General features: G+C 34.8%; 1 pseudogene across 1 annotated transcript; it reads left to right on the top strand.

Annotated features, from left to right (window-relative positions):
* The first annotated feature begins 8,490 nt into the window (after window positions 1–8,490).
* Window positions 8,491–9,669, top strand: LOC118711444 (annotated as a pseudogene). Its single transcript, XR_004985712.2, has one exon. The product of XR_004985712.2 is annotated as a non-histone chromosomal protein HMG-17-like (transcript).
* Window positions 9,670–22,694: the final 13,025 nt, after the last annotated feature.

Here is a 22,694-nt window from a genome sequence, read left to right as displayed (position 1 = left end):
AAAAGACAAAGGTAAAAATATGGACAGGCAAAGAAAATGAGAAGTGCTTGTTCTAAGTGAATGTTCTTTCTGGAGACTGTGTTAGAAATAAGAGCCCAATTTAAAAACACACACACCTGTATACCACTATATTACATCTTTCTGTACTACTTGAACATCTAAGATAAATTACTTGTAAAAAAAAAGTTGAAAATAGACAGTTTATTTGACTTTCTTGCTTCACATATGTAAAACATAGCCAACATTTCCATTTATCTGTTAAATTTGAATACCATAAATAATAGGGGTTGTTTTTCTGGTACTCTAATGTATGAGTCTTGAAATCTTCTTTGTGTTATAATTCTAACTTAAGTCAAAGTTTCATCGTGCAAGTTACAAAATTATTTTCTAAAATCTCACTCATGAATTTTACAGCTACCCCTTATTGCTGCTTTTGAAGATACTTATTTAGGTTTCACAACTTGGAATATATTAATCAGGGAGAGGTAGACAAAGCAAAGATGGCCACATTTAGTGAGCCCTAACTTGCAAATGCTATTCATTGCAGATAACATATTAGCACATTCTGTCTATAATACAGATTATTATTTCAGATGAGGAATGTGATTTTGAATAAATCATATTACAATTTCCCAAACTAATGAATAGCTTAGGAAAGTTTCCATTTCAAATCAAACCAGAAATTTTTAAATCATCAGCCGCAATATAAGGAACAAATTGGTGCATGGAAATCATAAATGCAAACTCATTCCTTTCTCTGTGCTCCCTCCACCCCCTTTTCTTGGAGTAATTTACAGCATCTGCTATTGATTCTTTAACTCAGTCTTCATATATTTGTGAACTATCACTTAGTGTTGACTGCTTCATGATGAAATAATATTTGTCAGCATTTGTAGAATTCTGCAATGATCTAGCCATTTAATACAATAGAATTTGAAATTGCATCATAAACACATATAATGAGATCTATAACAAAGCAAGCATATTTTATGAAACATAATGATGCAATCGAATATGTAGATCAACACAATTCCATTTTCCCCTGTCTTTTCTACAATTGTGGCAAGAGGCATGGTAAGATATTTTTATGACCTGTGTTCAAGTGAAAAATGTCCCATTTTAATATACCTTCTCTCTTCTCTCCCTTATGCCCTACATTTTACCATACAGATTGATTTTTCCTTATTTATTTGTTTAGTTACTTAGTTATTTATTGTTCTACTAGTTTGTGTTTAATTTCTAGTTTCATTGCATTGATAAAAATGTCATCTGTATGGCTTCTGTTGGAGATTTAGTGAGGATCTTTCAGTGGTCAGTTTTGATCAATGTCCAATGGTCTCTCTCTAGCTCTCTTTTTATTTCAGCTGTGCTGAGATATAATTGACATGCAACATTATATACTGGTAAGTTCAAAGTGTACCACATAATGATTTAGTATGTGTATATATTCTAAAATATTATTACCACAGTAAGTTAGTTAATATATATATATCACACCTCACATAGTTATAGTTTGTGTGTGTGTGTTGAGAACTATTAAAATATACTAGGTGATGACATGGATGGATGGATAGATAGATAGATACCACTAAATGTGTATATCTATAATAATAAAAGCATAATATGCTAACTAGACCAGATGTCCTTCCAAAAATCTTCCAGACAAAGCCAGATCTGCCAGGGAAACCCAGGTACCGGGTGCCTGCTGATGGCCCAGCCCCGGGGAAGTCCTGGTCTAGGTGCCAGAGGGAAGCCCATGCCTGCAGCTAGGGGAAGGGAGGCCTTCTCTTGCACAAACTTACCAGAATCAAACCTGAGACCCTTCAGTCCAGAGGCCAATGCTCTATCCACTGAGCCAAACCAGTTAGGACTATCTCCTATCTAATAAAAGAGTAATATGCAAATTGACCCTCACTCCAGACACACAAGATGGCTGCCTCCATGTGGTCAAAGATGGTTGCCCCTATGTGGACACAAGATGGCCAGCATGGGAGGGCAATTGAAAGGGACCAGGTCTGTAAGGGAGGGCAGTTGGGGTGATCAAGCCTGCAGGACAGTTGGGGTGATCAAGCCACACTAGTGCTAAGTGAACTTTCATATATTGCAGTCCTGATTTAAACAGACACAACCAGTCATCATTTACTGGTAAATTCTAGAACTCTAGACCTTATTCTATAACACTTGAAGATGCAATAAATATGAAGATATAGATAGATATAGATATAGATATAGATATAGGTATAGGTATACAGATGTATAGGTATATAGGTATATAGATATATAGATATATAGGTATATAGATATTGTCTATGTGAAAAAGAGAACAAGAAGAAGGAAGAGGTGCATTTTAGAATAGTACTCTATTTTCAAGTACCTACTCACTGGGGAAAAAAATAATAGGACATAAGAAATCTGTAAGGGGAGTTGCTGGGCTAGCTTCATCACATGTTGGAATCTTGCCTTGATTTAGCAGTCTGGTCATTGCCCTCAGATTCTAGGAAGTAATTTCTAAGCCTTTAAAATTTCATGCTTGATTAGAAAAAAAAAAAGCTACATTTGTCTAGGGGCCTTTGTTTGTGACAAAGTGAATAGGAGCGAGGGTTAGTCATATCAGATAGTCTAACAATATGATTTACAGTAGGGATTTTGAGTCACATGATATCAGTTTGACCTTTGGAGAGGTTGGAGATTAAAGCCACCCATTAGGTGGCCAGCCATAGTTACATGATCGCGCCACAACATCTACTCTGGAAACCAACTTGCAGGTGACTTTACCTGGTTGGCAATGCTCCATGTGTAGCGTCACACATCAAAGCAGGAAAATAAAGCTATCTACTACTCAACAGTGACAGGACAAATGGAAATTCTTGACCTTTGCCTATGCACTTTTTCTCTGACTGGTGTTAGTCTGTACTTTTAAGAGGTAATAAATTGTAACTGTGCACTGGCCAGATAGCTCAGTTGGTTAGAGCATCGTCCCATTATGCCAAGGTTATAGGTGCGTTCTCTAGTCCGGGCACATACAAGAAGCAATCAATGAATGCATGGAGAAATGGAACAACAAATCAATGTTTTCTCCTTTCTCTCTCAAATTCTCAAATCAATTTTTAAAAATATTAAACTATAACCGTAATGCAATACCTTAATGTTTAAAACTGTACACTTAAAATTGTTAATGGTCATCTGTTTGTAAGGAATTTTGATTTGTGAATCAAGAAACCACAGTTTTAGCTATATTTACTTTTTAAAAATCCTTTTAGATCTCATTTGAAGCTGGGATGAACTGGATGCTTGAATCTCACTCTGAAGAAGTAAATCACAATAGCTATAGGCGGAGACTTGCTATCAGTAAATTTTAAAATACAGCTCACACAGGTTTGTTCAACTATTTGATAATCTGACTGTGGCAAAAGAAAATGCATGTGAAGTGTTAGAAAGTGTGGTAAATTGAAGATATATAAGAAATGAAGGTAATGCACTTTTATGATTATAATGCAATTTTATGGCAAAATGGGATTACATTTTTTCCCGCCACAACTTTTCTGTGGAACATCTGTTGTGTAGAGGAAGGCAAATGTAAGCATTTTACAGATGCAGTTTAAATAAAAGAAATGTCTTAAACAGTAACAATTAACTTGGTTTGAGACATAGGAAGATTAAAAAAATGTTATAGCCATGGAAACATTATAGCCTTAAACCATCAGGTTAATAATACTTGGGTGGTCTATAGGTGTAACATCCAGTATTTGAATATGTAATTTATAGTCTTTAAGAATTGTTTTAAAACAGTCTTATATTTTCCTAAAATATCATAGAAGGTATTTAGCTCTTATTCCTCTTTTTCACTCTTTTCAAAAACTGCCAATCTAACATTGATGAATAAAAGCCTTAAGTGCAGTTTCTAAAATTGAATCAATATACTTAAAACATTTTTGAGAATTAAAAACTTCTATACATGGCACATGACATGGCAAATTGTTTGCAAGCTAAGTTCATATGTGTGTTTTTTTTGTCTGAGAAATTTGTCTTTTCTCACTTAAAATCCAGGATCCAGAAGCTGAACGATGAAGCTCTGTGTTCATCCCTTTGAACAAATCTTTTTCCTCAGCAATCGCTTCACACCATTTTCATTCACTCACTGACCTGCTCTCAGTGTAGCCAGACCTCGCCTTCTGCACATATGGTTAAATGTGAGGTAGATGCTATGTTGTCTACCATTTTAAATACCAAACCTAAAAGTAATAGATAGGCCTAAATTTAACTGTCATCTGCAGCTACAGTCTTACTAGGTTGCATAGACAGTATATTACCACCTGAAAACATATTTTACTTATGTTCTAATGAAGAAATGATAGCTATTCAGTAAGCATTAAAGTCATTAATTTTTTATGACATTATTTCATTTCTTTTAGGACTATCTAGTTAATTGGTTGAGTATAATTTAAGTTTTTAATTTTTTTATTAATTATACAGTATGACAATGTTTTTACAAAATATAGGAGAACTTTCTAGCTTAATGTAAAGAACTCTTTACTTTTTAAGCATATTAATAAAAGCACTAGAAAATGACATTTTAATTTGGGGGAATGTATGTAACTTTACCAATGAGACATCATTTTGTATCTCTCAGCTGGTAACATAATAGCCAAAATAATTTAAACAGAATAGAAAAATGAATGCATTTTTAGAATACTTAATCCCAGCACTCAAAATCCCAATCAAGTTTCAGGTATATTTTTTAAATACTCTTGCAAGTAAGTGATACAAGTGTATCAGCAAACATCTCAGAAAACAATGATGTTCTTTAAAATTTTCTTTAGAAATGGAATTTTGTTTAAAAAAAAGAGAAGACCCAAATAAATAAAATCAGAAATGATAGAAAGGAAGTAATATCTGACTCCAAAGAAATGCAAAATATTATTTTTAAAAATGCCAAAAGGATTGGACAATCTGGAAGAAATGAATAAACTCCTAGAAACATATAATCTTCCAAAATTGAATCAGGAAGAATTAGAGGATCTGAATTGACAGGTTACAACTATTGAAATTGAAACAGTAACCAAAAAACTCCCAACACATAAAAGTCCTGGACTGTATGGCTTCACTGGTGAATTTTACCAAACATTAAAAGAAATAACACCTATTCTTCTCAAACTATTCCAAAAAATTCAAGAGGAAAGAAGATTCCCAAGCTTATTTTATAAGGCCAGCATTATCCTAAGTCCCAAAACAAAAATAAAATAAAATTATAGGCCAACATCGAACATAGACAAACATAGATGCTAAAATCCTCAGCAAAATATTAGCTAACTAGATCCAATAATACATTAGAAAGGTATAGACCATGATCAAGGTCTATGTCAAGACCATGTTTTCTGGGCATGCAAGGTTGGTACAATATCCACAAATCAATAAATGTGATACACCACATAAATAAAATAAAGGATAAAAACCACATGATCATATCAATACATGAGTAAAAAGTATTTGATAAAATCCAACAACCATTTGTGATAAAAACTCTCAGTAAAGTGAGGTTAGAGGGAAAATACCTGAATGTAATAAAGGACACATGTTATTTAAGTACCATTGAAGGGCTATGATAACAAAACAGATTTTTATGCTCTTCATTTCTACATTATTCGAGGAAAACGCCATATTCAAATGTATATAGTACAGAAAATATGCATGTTATAATAATTTGTTTAAAGAAAAATGCAAAAGAACAAAAAATTACAATTTCAATGCCCTAGTCATTTACTTTAGATAACATGCTAAGCATTAAAATTTTATTTAAAAATAATGCATTCTAATTTGTTTTGGTTTGATTTCATTTTAAACTCTCTGCTTAATTAAAACTTAAGAACCTGTTTTCTTGCTAGAAGTATCTATAAATATTTTCCCTCTAGGGCAGCTATAAATTGTATAGTAAGGAAATGTAAATATTATTAGATCTTTCCCAGTACAAAAACGAATTTATGTATATAATTTGTATTATTTATAATATCTAAATTACTTATTCAAGGATCTTTTAAAGTTGCATCTTCTGTTTTGTTTCTATTTTAAAATTTAGCTTTACTGTATTTCACTGAACATTTGTCACTGTTTATCATCATAGAATCATATTTCACTCTATTGCATACATTTCTGCAAGTCACTAAAAATACACATGGGTATTCATTGTTAAACTGATCTTTCTGCGGGTTATAAAATATATTTAATTGCACTACTATGTTGAATACCTCTTAGACTCTATTTTGACCAAAATATGGTGAAAATTAGATTAAAGGGTTTGAAGAACATTAGGGCGAACTGATGATCTCAATAAAAAACCTTCAAAAATTGCTTCTTCTGGAAAAATAAAATAATATTGTATTCATTTAAAAAAATTTTAAAATATATTTTATTGATTTTGTTCAGAGAGGAAGGGAGAGAGATAGCAAGTTAGAAACATCAATGAGAGAGAGTCATCGATCAGCTGCCTCTTGCACACCCCCTACTGGGGATGTGCCTGCAACCAAGGTACATGCCCTTGACCAGAATCAAACCCGGGACCCTTCAGTCCCCAAACCGACGCTCTATCCACTGAGCCAAACAGATTTTGGCTCATTTTAAAATGTTTATGGCTACGTTACAGGATAAAATTGGTGTTTTCCTGTAACCTTATGTTATTCCATTTACTGGTTACCTAACTTTCCAATTATGGGAATTTATTAATCATAAATCAAACGAAGGCATTCATTTCATTTTCTTTTATCTTCTTCCCTCTGGTTGCCAGGTCCAGAGACAGTCAGGGAGCAGCGGCTGCTCTGGCCCAGTTGACTGACTGTAACTGTGTCTGAGCTGGTTGTAGTGCTCAGCAGGGAGCATATGTTCCTACAAACTTTCTGAAATATTAATACGCAAAATTGTACTGAGGTTTCTGATAACAGGAGACTGGCTGCTCTGCGGTTTTCTGATTCAGGGTCTATTGGTGATTCCGAGAAGTCAGTGGCGCCTAAATGGGTTAAGTCTGATGAGGTTTGGAAAGCTGATAGCATAATTTAAGACAACTTTCAATCTCGAAGCTACAGACCTCGCTGACCCCAGCAAATTACAGTGTTTGTTAATGCTCTGTTACGGACGTCTTCTAGTCAACCAAAACCAGATATATTAAGTGAAAAAATCGAGTTGTGGTTCTCTAAGAAATGTTTCTAGCTGCATTTTGACAGATCTTCTGATGACTTTTTTTTTTTTTAAGGCATCTGATACTTCCTAATATTTTAGTGGATGAAAGCATAAACACTCACACACACAATCATTTAACTTCTTGCTGCAGAAACATAATTACCTGAAAACTTTATCATCGTAATCTTATACAATATGTTTCTCATGGGAAATTTAAAGTCAATTTAAAGAATCACAGACAGAAGGAAAAGACACAACCACAAACTTCCCCTGCTAAGAACTGGCAGAAAAACAAAGCAAATGATCAAACAAAACAACAACAACAAAAAAAAAACAACACACAAAACCAAACAATATATGTTTTAAACATTGTAAAATAAGAATGTAAAGGAAGGCTGTAATTTTGAAATTATTAAAAAAAAATTTTTTTTTACAGATTCATTGTTAAATTCTAGACCTGATCACAAACTAGTGGCCTTTAGAAGTGAACATTCTCACATATATTTGGTAATAAAAGTAAAAATTGTATTATCTCAATGATAAAAAATTGTATGAAATAGAATAGTTTGAGATAGTCAACATTTATTTATAGCTTAAGGCAATTATTTATAAACATAGTGCCATTACAGATTTCAAAATATAAGAAACTGGAAAAAATCTTAAAACCTTTGGAAACTCCTTTTGAAGTTGATGTTCCTCAGTCTTTTATAATTGTGGGTTTTCCTGAACAACAAAAAATATTTTCTCCTGCTTTTCTATGACTTTTCTGATAAAGTCTGTTTAGAAATCTGAACTACTTTTTACCATGTAAGTCTTTTGATTGAATTTCAATTAATCATTTAATAATTGATTCTAACTAAGCCTTAAATCTTTTGTGAACAAGCTAATGGTTAAATATTATTAATTAAATGTTTAATTTTATTCAAAATAAAAAGTACAAACTCCATTCAAAAGTTTATAATTCAATGTGTTTCAAAAGTGTCTTCCATCCAAGTAACAGAAATCACAACCTCATTTAAATTTCAATATTTTAACTAACTTTTGCTTTCAACTTTAATAAATTTACATTTTCTCAATTAAGCATCTTTATGAAAACTTTAGTTTCCTATGGTTAATATTTTGTTCAAAATAAATAAAAACTTAAAAAATAAGTCCTAAATAAAGAAGATAATTACATTAAATGCTTAATATTTTAGAATCACGGAGTTTTAAAAAATTATTCTCAATATTTAAAAACAAAGCTTTAATTAACATTATCACTCTAATGACTTAACTTTCAATTAAAAAGTGTTTGTTGTTAGGAGACGAGATCGAGCCCCGGACCGAGCGAGGCCCGCGCGCTGCTGCATGCGCTGCTGCATCCCTGCGTCCCGCCCGCACGTCCCTCCGCCGTCGCCATCATGCCCAAGAGAAAGGCTGAAGGGGATGCTAAAGGAGATAAAGCCAAGGTGAAGGACGAACCACAGAGAAGATCTGCCAGGTTATCAGCTAAACCTGCTCCTCCAAAGCCAGAGCCCAAGCCTAAAAAGGCCCCTGCAAAGAAGGGAGAGAAGGTGCCTAAAGGGAAAAAGGGGAAAGCTGATGCTTGCTGGCAAAGATGGGAATAATCCTGCAGGAAATGGAGATGCCAAAACAGACCAGGCACAGAAAGCTGAAGGTGCTGGAGATGCCAAGTGAAGTGTGTGCATTTTTGATAACTGTGTATTTCTGGTGACTGTACAGTTTGAAATACTATTTTTTATCAAGTTTTATAAAATTGCAGAGTTTTGTTTTACTTTTTTTTTTTTTTTTAAGCTATGTTGTTAGCGCACAGAACACTTCATTGTTATTTTTTGGGGGAAGGACACATAGTACTAATAGAATGCCTCCAAAGCTGGACTGACATGGGGGGGAATACCCTTCCCTTCTAGTTTTGAGAAACTTCCTCTTGGTTCCCGGGAGGAGGGATCTCTTGATGTTGACACACATTAGCCATCTTGGCACAAACACTTTGTCGTGTGGAAAAACTAAAATTCGTTTTTATGTCCTTTTCTCCCTCTCCACTTTAAGCATAGACTTTGCCTGTCTTAAGCCCAGAGCCCTCTGGGACCTGACCCAAAAAAATTGATTTCCAGTATGTTGTGCAGCCTGGACTGTCCAGTGTCACCACTGAGATGGCATTCCTCAAAAGAGCGGCAGTTCCCTTTTATTGTAGATTGTGGATCTACAGATTGATCTTCTCGGCCATTTTCATTTCATTTCCTGAAAGTCAGGGTCGGCTTGTGAAAAGTTGTCAAACAACATGCTTAATGTGAAATGTCAACCCTCACTCTAAACTTTCGCTGTTCAGAGCATCAGATGAAGACTTCATTGGGTTTTATAGTGGCTTTCTGATTTTGGTAGTTCATTGAAGAAGGGAGTTTGAAAATTGTTGTATGCTGTTAACGATTGTCTGCCCATGTCCTGCCTGAAATACCATGATTGTTTATGAAAAGTATCTTTAATAAAGCTGGATACAGTTTGGCAAAAAAAAAAAAAAGTATTTGTTTATATCTTTTAAGTTGGGGGTGGTTGATTATAGCTCTCTAAAAGCTCAAAATTTACCTTTTATTAAATATAAAATATTAAACTTCTTAATTAAAATACTCTAATATAAAATATACAAAAACATATTTAAGATTTTAAAACAAATGCACATAAATCTATGTTCTTAACTATCTATTGTATTTCAAATCAATTACTATGAATGGCTACATCCCTATTTAAAAAAAAAAAAGCACTCAATCCTCTAAAAGTTTGATATTCCTTTTAGAATTTGCTTATATTTTGACTCTAAAGCACATAATTAAACATTCAAAATCAGCATGACAGTTTTTGATTTTACCTGAAAGCCTTTGAATAACCTATGTCACTTTTCCTTATCACTTCTGAAACCAACAAACAAACAATCTAAGTCCTTTTTAAGAAGCAATCATAGGTTTTTTATGTAGTTCCAAGACAACAAAGTGGTTTAAATAAAAACAGTTCTATCAGAAGAAGAAGGATTATCAATTTAAATGGGGATAAGTAGTAAGTTGACATTTTTATTCATGGACACTACTTTTTACAATATAAAGCAGCTTTACAACACCATTTATGTTTAAGTATTCTGTACCTTAAGAAAAATAGGTCATGAGGATATATAGAGTTGCAAAATAATCCCAGGAAATTAACTTTAAAAATGATATAACATTTCCTGAAATAAATATGTACTTGTTAGTTAACAGAATTTGGACAGCTTCCTTCTGACCCTTGACTGTGCTTTAGGAAATGTTTGAAGAAGTGAGTGTATGTAAAAAATTCTATATCTAATTATCTTTCCACTTCCTAGACATTTATATGGGTTGTTTTTGTGTGAAATTCATATATAGTTATCTGAATAGTTACCTGCTTCTCCACTATGAGCAATACTATTTAAAACTGATAAGAGTTAAACTGAAGGTTTGCAGGGATGGGCGAGGGGGACGAAAAATACTTTGGATCTATAATACTGCTTAGGTCATTAACCAACATCTCAGCGGAACACTTTCCATAAAGAAAGGGGGATAGATGCTGTCGTCTTTCCTCTTCATTTATTTTTTATGGTTATTTATCCACAGATGATGTGGGCAGACTGTGTGCAGAGAGAAGCGTGGGTAATTTACAGGCAGATGTAAGCCTCAGTTGGCTAGGATATTCAAAGTGCTCTCAGGAATCAAGAGGAAAGTAGGTCACTTGAATCGTAAACAGTTTTTAACATGTATTTCATAAATGAAGCTAACATGTGCTTGCTTGAAAAGCAAAGGAACAAAAGCTGGCTTCCAATAGCGGAAGGGGAAAAAAAGTTAAACAAAGCAGCATTATTAAACCATCCCAGTTTCCACACCTCTGTGAATGTCAGTAGGAGGTCTACTTCTGACAGTGTATGAACCAGCAGGAGAGCTGACTAATGAAAGACAAGACTCATGTGTTGACATCGCATTAAATGACTGCTTTGTCACTCCCCCAGGATGTATATTGGGGTTTCTATGCTCTAGGAGCACACACTAACTGCTTTTATTCCCTGGTTTCCTCATCTTAACTTCTCACCCAAATTAACAGCTTTCTGCTCGCCACTTGCATGTTTATTTCATATCACCCTGGGTTAAAATGAAAATTGACGCACTGCTTATGGGACTTCAAAATTTAGTACATCTTCGATATGACAATGGGTTTGCAATGCAAGTCTCTTCTTTACGTCAAGTGAAGTCGTCAATTCTGCAAGAGTGCATTGTATATGTGACACGCATGAAGACTGCTCAACATAAAGATTTGGTTTCATGTCCAAAAGGTAGGCAGTATGTTTGGTTAGCTTTGGAATTTTACTCCTGCCACATGGAAATTTATTAGTGAAAACATCACAGATCCATAGGCTTGTGTGCCTGAATCTGAACAGGACCTAAAAAGATCAAAGCTCAAGCTTTCCTTTGAAAAAGAGGCTGTTGTAAGAAAAACATTTTTTGCCCAAGCTGGTTTGGCTCAGTGGATACAGCCTTGGCCTGTGGACTGAAGGGGCCTGGGTTTGATGCTAGTCAAGGGCACATGCCAAGGTTCCAGGCTCGATCCCTAGTAAGGAATGTGCAGGAGGCAGCCAATCAATTATTCTCTCTCATCATTGATGTTTCTAACACTCTCTTTCTCTCTGGAATCAATAAAACTTTATTAAAAAAAAAAGAAAAGAAAAACAAATTTTGCCTTGTTATTACTGTGCAATATATTCATGGCTGGAGAGGTCACATTGTGATTCTAATTCTTTAAAGTCACTTTTTCAGGGTGAAAGAATAATCAAAAGTGAAGCATAGTCCTGAGAGTCATGCAATTTAGTTAAGTCTGACAGCAACTCTACAGGTGGGTAATCGTAGAGTTGAGGGGAAGAGGACCTAGAACCAGGTAAAATAAATGGCAGGGAATCTATTAGTCTTCAAGATTAAAAAAAAAAAAAAAGTCAACATCATACAATTTACCACAACTCTTATACTGACTAGTACTTCTAACTAAAATTTAACACAAAGGTCATTTGCATGAAGAGACTTACCTAATGGGCTATCAACATTTCCATCTCTATTATCTTTAATGCAGACTGAGATTGGCATGAGATTAATATTCATTTGACTATTATTGGCAAGTGGCATTACCTCCCACCCCCAGGAAATCAGCACTATATATTTAAGCTAATTGAGTCTATGCTCACCTATGTTAGCTTAGAAATAAAATAATTATAAATTCTTGCACGTCATAATTTTGTTAAAGTGAGAAACTTCAGAGTAAAATATTCAAGTTGAATATTGTTTAAAAACATTGGAGAGTGTCTGATTACTGAAAATCAAGTCTCTAAAACAAGTCTGATAAATATGTTTTAAAATCAATAATATTAGTTTTTTTAGCCATAGCAAGACTGATACTCATATTGTTAAGTGCACTAAAAACTTCAGTAAAAATATTAATTGCAATGGTAGCTCCATCAAACATCAAGATAGTTTCAATTTAAGAAAACAACAATTTAAGAAAACAACAATTTCAATTTAAGAAAACAACAATTTTAAAAAGAGGGTAAATAGTATTTTATTTAAATAATATTAAACTAAACTGATCTTTGATAGTGCCTAACCCTGTTAGTTTTATTAATTTTAAGATATATATTAAATATTTAGCACTTGGTGAATAAGACTATGTGTAAAATGCTGTGGGAAATTCAGATGTGAATCATGCATGTTTATTTTGAAAATCCAATATTTACCCAAGGATAAGGCTCAATATGTATAATATTATTTATTTAGAGGTCAATAGCATGGTATTTATTATAGAACTTGACAGAATAAATTCAAATTTGAGAATAGTCATTGTCAAAATTTAAGACTCAAAAATTGAAAATAATTTATAACACTTTAAAGTCCTATTCTATAGTCCCATCTAGGGGAAATACAGGAATGCCTCCCCCTTTTTTTTTTTTACTTTTCCTCAAGAATCTCTTCATTGTTTATATGCTGTTCAAATAATATATTGGTTGTGAGGTTTGCTTTAATTTATTTTAGGGTTTGTTTTTTTTTTTTTAGCCATTTTGCTCTTCTATAATAAAAGTTTCTATATTACGCCATTTAAAAACAAATTTTTAAAATATAAAGTTATCTATTTATATAGACAGATAGATATATTGAACCAGTAAACTAGCATAATAGAGTGTTTACATAGCCTTACTTACATTAACTTACTTTTTTTAACCTTTAGGTATAGAGTGAGTTGAGGTTATTTTTGACATATATGTAAGGGCATTTTTTCTCTTTCTCTCTCATTCTCTTTTTCCCCTTCCCTTTCTTCCTGCCTTTTCCTTCCCTATTTCTTTAAATATATATATTATTGATTTTTAGAGAGAAGGAGAGAAAACATTAAAGTGAGAACAAAACGTCAATTGGCTGCCTCCCACACATCCCTATTGGGGATCTAGCTCGCAAGCCAGACATATGCTGTGACCCAGAATCAATCCAGCAACCTTTTGGTACATGGTGTCTTATACTAATAAGACATACTAATGTTTGGGTTTTTTCCCCCCTCTTTTTCCATAATCACAAACTCTACTCTTTTCTCTTTCCCCATAGACTCTTCTCTGATATGACGTTAATATTTTCTTTTTTTAAATTTTTCTTTATTGATTAAGGTATTTAAGGTATTACATATGTATCCTTATCCCCTCCCATTACCCCCTCAACCCCCACCAACTCGTGCCCTCACCCCGCTGTTGTCTGTGTCCATTGGTTAGTATGTGCATGCATACAAATCCTTTGGATGATGTCTTCCCCTTACCCGCACCCTCTAAGGTTTGACAGTCTGATAGATGCTTTTCTGTCTCTGGATCTGGTTTTGTTCATCAGTTTATGTTGTTCAATATATTCCATAAATGAGTGAGGTCATGTGATATTTATCTTTCTCTGACTGGTTTATTTCACTTATCATAATGTTCTCCAATTCCATCCACGCTGTTGCAAATGGGTAAGAACTTCTTTTAAATATTTTTTCTTTAATAATAACTCTTTATGTCTAGAGTCTTGAAAGAGTGAGGAGATTTGAATAAACTGATTTTAATTCCAGGCTGAATACTGCTCATGTGTAAATCCACCTGATAATTTTAGCTGGCATCAGTTCTTATTGGTTAGAGCCTGGATGCAACCAGTTGTTACTCATTTTTAATATCAACCTATTCAGATGGTTGCCTTTATTACCAGACTAGAGGAACAGTGCGTGAAATCCATGAATGGGGGTTGTGGGAAGATTCTTCAGGTTGGCCTGCTCTCTCTCACAATCCAGGACCCCTCAGGGAATGTCTGACTCACAATCTGGGACTGCTGGCTCCTAACTGCTCGCCTGCCTGCCTGTCTGCCTAATTGTCCCTAACCACCTCTGCTGCCTGCCTCATCACCCCTAGCCACTCTGCCTGCCTGCCTTATCACCTCTAACTGCTCACCTGCCTACTTGAGCATTCTTAACTGCTCACCCGCCTGCCTCATCACCCCTAACCACTCACCTGCCTGCCTGATCGCCCCTAACTGCCTCTGCCTCGGCCCTGCCACAGCAACTTAGTCTGGAAAGACATCTGGAATGACGTCTGGAAGGTTGTTCAGCTGTCCAGTCTAATTAGTATAGTATACTTTTATTATTTTTTTTAAATAAGTTTTTATTGTTCATATTATTACAAATATTCCTTCCCCCCACACACACCATTGCTCTCCTCTACCAGGTTCCCACCCCACCCTCTGCCCTTTCTCCACTCCCCATTGTCCTCATCCATAGGTGCACAGTTTATGTTCAGTCTCTTCCCACGCCCCCCTCTCCCCTTTTCCCCAAGAATCGTCAGTTCACTCCCCTTCCATACCTCTGATTCTATTATATTCAACAGTTAATATTGTTCATCAGATTTTTTTAATTTCCTTGGTTTTTAGATTCACTTGTTGATAGTTACATATTTGTTGTTCATAATTTTTATCTTTTTTTACTTTCTCTTCTGAAAGAACCCCCTTCAGCAATTCATATAATTCTGGTTTGGTGGTGATGAACTCCTTTAGCTTTTTTTTATTAGTGAAGCTCTTTATCTGGCCTTCGATTCTGAGTGATAGCTTTGCTGGGTAGATTATTTTTGGCTGTAGGTTCTTGCTATTCACTTTTATTATTATTGATTTACCTATAAGTACTTGGAAACTTTCAATTTACACATTCAAGTTTGCCGAGCTCCTATTCTACCATTCTTAATTCTATTTGTTACTTCTTCTTAATACATTTCTTTTTCTACTCCTAAAAGTACAATCATTCAACTACCAAAAATCTTCACATCTTTTGGATCGACACACTATGTCACTTATGTTTTTTCTACATTATATTTCATGGTTCATTCATTCATTCCTTTCTTGTTTCATGCTTTAATTTTTTTTTAAATTCTATTGATCTTCCAGGATGCTAATTTGGGTGTACTCAGTGCTCATGCTTTCCTCAAATGCATCTATGAAATTATGTAGAAAATAAAAGTTGTTATGTGTTTTTTGTTTGATTATTGCTGAAAACTACAAACCCCTCTTCACTTTATTTCCTTACTGCTTTTATTACTTTTTCATTGTATTGCCTGTCTTTCTGTTATAAAAGCTCTGTTCCTCTGATCATTTGTCCTCTTGATTCTGACTGTTATGTTATTCCAGTTTTCAGTTCCCTGGTTGTTGGAGTGCCATAAGTGTCAGCAGGCTGATAAACGTTTGAATGTGAAGTCATAATTCTATCACAAGCTGGTGAATTTAGGAAACCGGCTAACAGCCCCCTGCTGGTAAGCTGGGCTGAAACCTCTGCCACCTTCACTTCTACATTTCCTACCTCAGCCCAACTTTTAACCCCATTTTTCACTTCAAGGGAGGAAAGGAAATTGGGAACACGGGATGGTGTGCAACTTCTCTCCATGAATCAAGAATCCTCATGTCAAATGTATTAGAATCTACTGCTTTGTGTCTCTAGAACTCTGTGATGCTGATCTAGCAAGAGCCTGACCAGCTCAAAGAAAAAGAGCTCATAGTAAATTTTTTTTTGCCAGGCCTTCTTTCTACAAAGCAAAAGGCTTCAGCTATGCTCAAGACACTCAAAGTTTTCAGTAAATGTTTGACTTGAGGAATATAGATAAATTAAAGATGTAGGGAACCTCTAGTGTGCTCCATCCTTCAAGTAGTAGTAATAAAAAAAAAAAAAATCTTAAATCCTTCAAAAAAACACACCAGAGATTATTAGTCTTATAAAAAATGTTTGTTTCAAGTTTCCACCTCTTGTCTCAACCCAGATATTTGTTTATTTGTTTAATGACTACTGAGCACCTACTATATCTTAAGCACAATATTAGGCATAGAAATGGATGATAAGCAAAAGCATATGCTGACCTTGCCCTCACAGAATCTAAAGTCTAGTGGAGGAAACAAAGATTATTTTTTAAAGAAAAGAATAAAATGAAAAAGCTGCGACAGCATTAAAAAATTTAATTGTGAGCCGGGACCGGTTTGGCTCAATGGATAGAGCGTCGGCTTGGGGACTGAAGGGTCCTGGGTTCGATTCCGGTCAAGGGCATGTACCTTGGTTGCGGGCATATCCCCAGTAGGGGGTGTGCAAGAGGCAACTGATCGATGACTCTCTCTCATCGATGTTTCTGGCTCTCTATCTCTCTCCCTTCCTCTCTGTACAAAATCAATAAAATATATATTAAAAAAAAATTTAATTGTGATGTACCATAAAAATGATATAGTGAATTCTGGGGACATGTCATGGCAGATGCCACCTGGGCAGGGAGATGAAAGACAACTTCATAGAGTAAGAGATGTTTAATATAGAGGATAATTATGAATTGCATGGCAAGAGTGGAGGGACCAGCACTGAAGGCTTATACCTCCAGTCTTCAGTGAGGGGAGATGATGCAAATAACTTTGGAAGAATTAGTAGGTGCAAGACCATGAGGACCTTTCTAATTACAACAATATTTTCCTTTATATCTTTAGAGCAATGAGGTTGACTATAAAGTTTTAATCAGGAAGTGGTATGATCAGATTATTGTTAAAAACAAACAACAACAAAAAACAAACAAACAAACAAACAAACAAAAAAACATTCTGTCTATCATATAGAAAATGGATTTGAGTGAGGGAGAAGTACATTTATAAAGGCCAGCTGAAGCCGGGACCGGTTTGGCTCAGTGGATAGAGCGTCGGCCTGCGGACTGAAAAGTCCCGGGTTCGATTCCGGTTGAGGGCATGTACCTTGGTTGAGGGCACATCCCTATTAGGGGGGTGTGCAAGAGGCAGCCGATCGATGATTCTCTCTCATTGATTTTTCTAACTCTCTATCCCTCTCTCTTCCTCTCTGTGAAAAATCAATAAAATATATAAGGCCAGTTGAAAATCTTCAGTGTCTATTAATAAAATGAAAAACTTTAAACTTTAATGGCTATACATAATGTGCTACTAGAGACATGGAAATGTGTATCAGTTTGTGAAATAATGAAGAGGTAAGTCAGCAGAAATGTTTAAAAGAGGGTTTGAAGAAGAGAGGGGCATTATGCATAATTTCTATGTAATTTTTTCTTAAGTGGATGCATTTTTTTCCACATTCATAAAAGGGATAGAACTATTATAAAACCAGGTTTGGAAGAGATAATCATTTTTCAGTTATGAACATATTAAGTTTTAAGTAATCAAAATTAATTTTAAAAGAAGAAGAAGAAGAAGAAGAAGAAGAAGAAGAAGAAGAAGACGACGACGACGACTGGGCTGGAGTTACACATTAGATGGTCATCTCTATACAAGTGGAATGGAAGTCATTGATAAAAGCAAGGACCCAAATTTCAATGATAGAATAGAGATTTTAATTACACTACAGAGGAAAATAAGCCTTCAAAGACAAGAACTCATGAAGAAGAAAAAAACTATGAGTGTTTAACATCAAGAAAACCAAAAGAAGATAGTTTAAACAAAGAGAAACATTCAAAAGTTCAGGAAGCTTCTTGAGTCAAATACCAGAGAGGGAAAATGCCAATGGATTTAGTTACATGGAAGTGAATTGTGATATATTAATGTAATGGAACTAGAACCCGCTTTGCAAATATTTGTTTTTGAAAGAGAATTGAGAAAACAAAGATTAAAATTTTAGAAAACTCAATATGAGATTTTGAAAAATTGACAGAGACAAATGTCATGTAATCTCTCTATTTTAAATCTTAAAAAAAAAAAAGCAACAACAAATGAACAAAACTGTATTCATAGATACAAAGAACACACTGATAGTTGTGGGAGGCAGGTGTGAGCGGGGTTGAGTGAAATGGCTGGAGGTGGTTTAAAGGTACTAACTTCCAGTTATAAAATAAACGAAACAAGGGGAAATAATGTACAACATGGTGACTATAGTTAATAATATTGTATTGCATATTTGAAAGTTTCTAAGAGATCTTAAAACATTTTCATCATAAGAAAAAATATTTAACTATGTGTGTGGATAGATGTTAACTAAAGTTATTGTGATCATTTAGCATTTGGCAATAAACAGAAATATAAAATTATTATGTTGTACACCTGAAAATAATATACTATTACATGTTAATTATATCTCAATAATAACACCAAAAATTTTGACTCACTGAGCTGGGGCCTGAAAAGTCCCTGAGTCAGAAAGTCAGGGAAATTGTGGGTTTCACCTCATTTGTTGTCCATTTCTCAGAGATCATTGTCCTTACTTTATTCGAGAGTTTTCAAAACTGCTGTTTTATAGTTTTGGTCCATTTTGGAGGTTGTACTAGTTAGATTTTTATAAGCATGAGATTAAAACTGGTTTCTAATACTCATCCTTGGCTAAAGATAGAATTACAGTGCCTACAGATTTCCTGGTGGACTGACTGAATGTGAGTGTGAAAAGCCAAGAAAAACTGTAGGGTTTTGGCTTAAACTACAGTATATATGAAGTTGCTATTAATGGAGACAGAAAAGCCTCCATAACCATGCTTCTTAATAGATAGAGTTCTTTACCTCCAATTCTCAAACTTGGCTACAAATTATAATAGAATCATCCAGTAAACTTTCCAAGATTTCCAAGATAAAATATGCCTGGATCCTTCCCAAAAACACTTCCTGAACATTTTTAGTGTGCCTCCAGGACATTGGTATGAGAAAAAGACTTCCACCTTATGGTAATGTTTTAGCCATGGTTGGAAATCAATCTCTCTACTATTGCTTTTTCACTCTAATATGCTTGTGAGTCACTGAGAGGTCTTATAAAATTCAAATTCTCACTCAGTTTTTTCAAGTGATAAACATTGTATTTCTAACAATGTCCCAGGTGATTTCTGTGCTGCTGGCCCACATTTTACACAGCAAGGTATTGCTATCCAAATTCATGAGGAATAAAAATCGCGTTTGTGTTAGTTGTCCTGTATTCAAAGATGTAAAAAAGTAAAAGATTCAGTGGTTAATTAAATTGTGCCAACAGTGAGTTAAACAAGGTTAGATTTTTTTTTTATTGAAGAATTTTTCATAGCGAATGCCTTCCTAAAGCTATTTCTTCCAGAAGCCTGTTTTTATGGAGCATGTTATAGGATTAGGGATTTGCAAAATTTACTAACCTGTAGTAATGCAGAGGTTGAGCTATCTGCAAATAATCTTTGCCACTTTCTTAAAAGCTTAAAATATTACTGAAACATCTATGTAACTGATTTGTTTTCAGTTTCCTAATCTGATTCACAACTTAATGATTCTATTTTATTTAGAAATCCAAATAGGTTTTACAGAGAAACAAATTAATCATGCTTTTGGTTGTCAAGTATGTTGCATATACACAAGGGACTCTTGTGTTATTCTTTGAAAATGCTAGACAAGTGAATATTCTCTTTCTTTGTTCTGTTCAATAGGGTTAGGATTAGGGTTACATTTCTAACGGCAATAAATAAACCCATTGCCATTTCTTACATTCCAAATGGCTGAGAAATGACTTTCCTCTTCTCTCCCAAAGAGAAGATGTGTTTACGTACATTCCAGAGCAAAACAGACAACTCTCTCTCCAGAGGGGAGTGGGGGTTAATATGCCGGCACATATATTAAGCTTCCAATTTTGTAAGTTTGAGTTCCTCTCCCCAGTGTGGTACCCCTTCTAATCCCCTTCCACATGCAGCATCCATCTGGCTCTCATCACGTTGCCCCATGGAGGAAAACGAAGCATGAAAAGCAGCACTCAAATACTTTGTAATTAAATAATCGATCTGCCTTCAATCCAGAAACCTTGTATTTACTGTCAGGATGAAATAAATAAAATATGAATTATATATTTACTAGAGGCCCAAGGCACGAAATTCATGCACTCAGGGGGGGAGAGGACCCTCAGCCCAGATTGTGAGAGGGTGCAGGCCAGGATGAGGGACCCCATCAGTACAGGATCGGTTCAGGATCGGGGCCAGGACGTGGGAGGTTGGCCAGCTGGGGAGAGATTATGGGAGGGCACCAGGGCATGTCTAGCCCATCTTGCTCAGTTTTGATGGGCCAGACCCCAGCAGCAAGCTAACCTACTGGTCGGAGCGTCTACCCCTTGGTAGTCAGTGCATGTCATAGTGAGCAGTTGAGCGACCTTAGCATATCAGTAGCATATTACACTTTGATTGGTTGAATGGCAGACAGGGCAACAGGACACTTAACATATTAGGCTATTATTATGTAGGATTCCCTTATCATAGAAGCAATCAAGTTACTAGTAGTTGATATGGTGACATTTTTAGGGCCAGTGTTCCATGGTGTTTAATTTCACATGGTTTTGTGAAAAAAAAAAATAACCTTCCCATCCCTTCTAACTTTAGGAACTCAGAATAGCAGCTTGGTGAAGTGAAGCTTCAGAAAGTGCCATGCTTTTTCATTGTTCACATTCTTTCCCTCTTATCCTACAAAAACAAACAAACAAACAAACAAACAAAACAAAAAAAAACACACCAGAAAGCCCACAAAGAAAAGACAGGTATCAATACTTGCACACTGATTCCTAACCAATTAATTGTTCATCTACTACTAAACACTCTATTTAAGACAACTTGCTATAATATAAAATGTTTCTATGGCCCAATGTACTCTTCATTACACACCAGAAATTCAGGGTAATGAGAGATTTCCTATATTCCCAGTAAAATATTGGTTACCATTCCTTTAAAAGGTTATCCGATGGAACCATGGGTTACGCCGGTGTTTCTAACTTTGCCAGAAAGTTGAAGTTAGCCTCCAACAGTCTTCCTTATACATCTTCTCTGTTCACCAAGTTCTACAGCTTCTCTCCATAGTGTGCCCTGGCATAATCCTGAATTCCTAGTGTTAAATGCATGCACACCTTCAAGGTCGAACTCTCCCACTCTCAGTCATTCCAGTTTGACATTTCATAGAGTTTAAATTGGTTTTATTAAATTTTTAAATGTATAATAGATGGTGCTGCTAGACTGTTTATATGTACTGTAAATTACTTGAGGTTTTGTCACTTTGCAGATTCTGATTCAGTTAAGTCAGGGTAGGGCTTGATTCTGCATTCAAGAAAATCCCAAGTGATGCTGCCACTGATGGTCTGAAGAGTATGTATAGTACTCTTCAGACACACAATAGGTTCCAAAAGAAAAGTTTGTAAATTTTAATATTTATAAAGAAAATTTAAAATAAAATGAACTCATTGGTGAAGATGTGGAAGCCATGTGTGTTAAGACAACCTGAGAATTGGATCTCAAAAGGAAATTAGTAACAATCATATATACAAATCATTTCGTTTTCCTACTCCTTTTCTATTTGTTTCCTTTTCTCTCCTCATTGTGTCTAAACACTAATTTAATTTCTTTTTTTATTTCACTTAAAAACTGATTCTTAATTTCCTTTTATACTCTCCATTCAACTTCTAAGAAGTAATTTTTGTATTTCTCCTTATTACTTTCAGATTCAATTTCAACCTGTCTTGCTTTACTTCTGTAAGATACACCTAATTCCTCCACATGCAGAAAGACCTTTAAAAGGAATAGGCTATCAATTTTGGGGAACCCTTTGTTGAGGAAAGTGAAAAAGATTTTATCCTGGAACAAAAGATATATAATATTCTTTTACCAGTAATTTTTCTCAAGACTAACTTAAGTGATTCTATAACTATTTAAAAATTCTAGCTGAAACCGGTTTGGCTCAGTGGATAGAGTGTCGGCCTGCAAACTGAAAGGTCCCGGGTTTGATTCCAGTCAAGGGCATGTACCTGGGTTGTGGGCACATCCCCAGTAGGAGGTGTGCAAGAGGCAGCTGATTGATGATTCTCTTTCATCAATGTTGCTAACTCTCTATCCCTCTCCTTCCTCTCTGTAAAAAATCAATAAAATATATTTTAAAAAAATTCTTCTCTATTGCTATTACCTTACTACTGTCTTCATCACAAACATACACAACTGAACACTGTATAATCATAGATATATATTGCTCAAAAAATTAAAATCTAGATTTATT

Source organism: Pipistrellus kuhlii, unplaced genomic scaffold (assembly GCF_014108245.1).
Source record: "Pipistrellus kuhlii isolate mPipKuh1 unplaced genomic scaffold, mPipKuh1.p scaffold_m20_p_8, whole genome shotgun sequence".
NCBI lineage: Eukaryota > Metazoa > Chordata > Mammalia > Chiroptera > Vespertilionidae > Pipistrellus > Pipistrellus kuhlii.
The sequence above is the reverse complement of the archived record's forward strand: the minus strand, read 5'-3'. Positions and strand labels throughout refer to the sequence as shown.